At 38.6% G+C, this 3,883-nt stretch overlaps 1 non-coding gene across 1 annotated transcript; it reads right to left on the minus strand.

The window, feature by feature from the left end:
- Positions 1-3,569: 3,569 nt before the first annotated feature.
- LOC145564557 (small nucleolar RNA R71) lies at positions 3,570-3,676 on the minus strand. Its single transcript, XR_014094857.1, has one exon. It is a non-coding gene; the product is annotated as a small nucleolar RNA R71 (small nucleolar RNA).
- Between the last annotated feature and the right edge of the window lie 207 nt (positions 3,677-3,883).

A 3,883-nucleotide genomic window follows, 5' to 3' on the forward strand; every position in this document is an offset into this window, starting at 1 on the left:
ATTGCCTTCTAGTTTAAATGCATGAAAATGATTTGAACTAGATTTAGATCACCTCTATTTTAATGATTGCATGAGAATGAGTTGTTAAAAATGGAGTTCCATGTATTGTGCCCCTTTATTCCTTGGTTAGCTTGTGCCTAATAGGATGCATGAGAATGATCCTAATTAGCATAGACCTCTTTCATTGATTTGCCTAGACTATTGCATGAGAATGAATTGTTTAGGTAGGATCTTGTGTTCTTTGGCATGTTCTTCATGATAACTATGATTATTCCCCTTTTTTTCTAATCATGTTTGACACCCCCGTATCCCTAGCGTTGTTCTTTCTTGATTTTATTCGTCTTTATCTTTTCTTATTCGTAGTTTAGTGCTTCTTATCCAAAAAAAAAATTTCAACAAAATTATCCTTTCCTTGACTTTTGCTTAGCGAATTTAGTGTTTAGCTCGCATGCTTCCTTTTGGGTTCGACCCTTTACTTACCCCTATACTCGTATTAGGGTAGTTTAGGTTTTACAAATTGTTAATTTGATTAGGGTTAGTAGACTAACGACACTATTAATCCCGATCAAATTTTGGCGCCTTTGCCGGGGAAGCGGCTTGTTTAGCATTTATTTTTGCTATTGTTAGAGTCATTTTATTTGCTTTCTTTTTATTATTTTGCTTTTTTTAATCCTACTTGTCATTGCTAATTGTGTGCTTAGCTTTGTTGTATTCAAAGAGAGATATGGCAAGACAAGAGGATGACCTTCTTTTTAGGGAGTTTGGAAATCCGGAAGTCTATGAGCTCACGAGTGGTATACTTCTCCCAACCACCGAGTCTAATTTCACAATCCATCCACAATATGATAGGATGGTACAAGTTGAGCAATTTTCCGGAAGTGCAAGTGAAGACCCCATTGAGCATTTGGACCGATTCCTTGAGTTGTGTGCAATGATGCAAACAAATGAAGTGAGCCAAGATTACATTCGTATGCATCTCTTTCGGCAATTCACAAGCTTCCAAGCAACACCCTAGCTGCTGCCCTGTTATCCTTCACCACACAATCACCTTACCCTACACCACAACACAACAGCAACAACACACAACCTCTCCTGCACTTCCCCTGCTCCCACCAGCAACACACCACCACGCAACACCAACAGCTACAACAACAAACACCAACACCATCTGCAACAACAATCTGCAATAACAACTCCAACAGCACCAATTTCAACCACCGCCGATCACCCCAATCCAACCATCAGCCGTTCTCACAGCCCAGCATCACCGCAACCAACACCACAGCCATCGTGCAACCCCACAACAACGACCAGCCCGCAACACCTGCTACGCCTCCCAATTAAACCACCAACACCACCGTCACCTCCCATTTCGCCACCAAACTGCCAACAATTACCACCTCCAATCAACAACAACCACCCAAATCACCACCAAATTACTCACCTCATAGCCGCGCAACTCATACCATCTCAAGCCTCCTCCGCGGCCGCGCAGCCCTGTCAGAAGGCGCACACAATTGGAGTCCAAATTCAGAGTCGAGGCAGTAAGTTTGCGCGACCTTTGTGCGATGTCTGTGCGGGCGCGCAATTGTGGGTCAATCACGAGCTTCTCACGCGAGTTTTAATAAAAATTTAACGGCCTTGATTGATTTGCTGGTTGATGAAGATGTCGGTGATGATGGTGTTTCGATTTGAGCCGTTGATAATGCGTGGTGGTGATGTTGATGATGAAATCAATAGTAGGGAATTTAAGGAAGAAGAGAAGGGGAAATCGGGTCTGATGGGATTTTGGGGCTTTTGGGATTTTAATTTCTTTTAATTTTACTTTTATTTTCCTTTTCTATTTCCTTTTTCTTTTTTCTTTTGTTTGTTTTATTTTATTTTATTTTCCATTTCATTTTCTCTTTTCTTTTATTTTCATAGCTTGTATATAAATACCCATTTTTGGGGTAATTAGAGAGGAGGCCATTATGCTATTTTCTTAGTTAGTTTAGGAGAGCTTCTCTCTCTAAGGGTTAGATTAGATAGTTTTTAGAGAGATAAAGTAGATTATTGCTCAATTTTCTTCCAAGTAATCAATTTTTGGTCAAGTTTAATTTCCAATCAAGCAATTCCTTCAAGTTTTCATCTTTCATTAATCCTCTCTCTAGTAATCTCTAATCCTTTCCTTTAGCTTTATTTATTTGCTTTATTGTTGCTTATTTTTGTTAGTCTTTTTAGTTCATCTAGTTATTATTGTTTTCATTGTTTTTAATCATGTTTTGTTTTGTGTTTCTTGAATATATTTTTTGTTTAGCTATTATGTTTAATCTCCTTTGTCTAGGCTAATCTTTTAGCTAGGGGAAGGTGGTGGAAAATATGTGTTGAATGTTGGATAAATGATGATAGTGGATTGATTACATGCCTTAAATTGATGAAAGATATGATTTTTATTAACTTGAGACTATTGTAGCACTTTATTTGATTGCCTTCTAGTTTAAATGCATGAAAATGATTTGAACTAGATTTAGATCACCTCTATTTTAATGATTGCATGAGAATGAGTTGTTAAAAATGGAGTTCCATGTATTGTGCCCCTTTATTCCTTGGTTAGCTTGTGCCTAATAGGATGCATGAGAATGATCCTAATTAGCATAGACCTCTTTCATTGATTTGCCTAGACTATTGCATGAGAATGAATTGTTTAGGTAGGATCTTGTGTTCTTTGGCATGTTCTTCATGATAACTATGATTATTCCCCTTTTTTTCTAATCATGTTTGACACCCCCGTATCCCTAGCGTTGTTCTCTCTTGATTTTATTCGTCTTTATCTTTGCTTATTCGTAGTTTAGTGCTTCTTATCCAAAAAAAAAAATTTCAACAAAATTATCCTTTCCTTGACTTTTGCTTAGCGAATTTAGTGTTTAGCTCGCATGCTTCCTTTTGGGTTCGACCCTTTACTTACCCCTATACTCGTATTAGGGTAGTTTAGGTTTTACAAATTGTTAATTTGATTAGGGTTAGTAGACTAACGACACTATTAATCCCGATCAAATTTTGGCGCCGTTGCCGGGGAAGCGGCTTGTTTAGCATTTATTTTTGCTATTGTTAGAGTCATTTTATTTGCTTTCTTTTTATTATTTTGCTTTTTTTAATCCTACTTGTCATTGCTAATCGTGTGCTTAGCTTTGTTGTATTCAAAGAGAGATATGGCAAGACAAGAGGATGACCTTCTTTTTAGGGAGTTTGGAAATCCGGAAGTCTATGAGCTCACGAGTGGTATACTTCTCCCAACCACCGAGTCTAATTTCACAATCCATCCACAATATGATAGGATGGTACAAGTTGAGCAATTTTCCGGAAGTGCAAGTGAAGACCCCATTGAGCATTTGGACCGATTCCTTGAGTTGTGTGCAATGATGCAAACAAATGAAGTGAGCCAAGATTACATTCGTATGCATCTCTTTCGGCAATCTCTCACCGGAAGAGCAAAGAAATGGCTCAAGCTTTTGAAGCCCAACTCTCTCACCACATGGAAAGATGTTGCGAAGGCCTTTCTCAAGAGGTTCATTTCCGATGAGCAAACCGCAAAAATGAGGAGGAAGATAGCTTCTTTTGAGCAAGAACCGGATGAAACTCTTGGGGAAGCATGGGAAAGGTTTAAGGATATGATTAGAGCATGTCCTAACCATGGATTCAACCATAATTTGCTCATGAGATTCTTTTATGATGGCTTAGAGCCAATTTCAAGAACCAATCTAGATGCGGGTGCCGGTGGCCAATAGATTAAGATCCCTCAAAGCCAAGTTGAAGCTATAATTGAAGAGGTGGCTACTAGCTATTCTTGGGGAGGTCAAAGAAGGTCCCAAGGAAAGCAAGGTGATCTTTATGAGTTGGAGAAAGT

The sequence above is a fragment of the Chenopodium album genome, chromosome 1, assembly GCF_948465745.1.
Source record: "Chenopodium album chromosome 1, dcCheAlbu1.1, whole genome shotgun sequence".
Lineage (NCBI taxonomy): Eukaryota > Viridiplantae > Streptophyta > Magnoliopsida > Caryophyllales > Amaranthaceae > Chenopodium > Chenopodium album.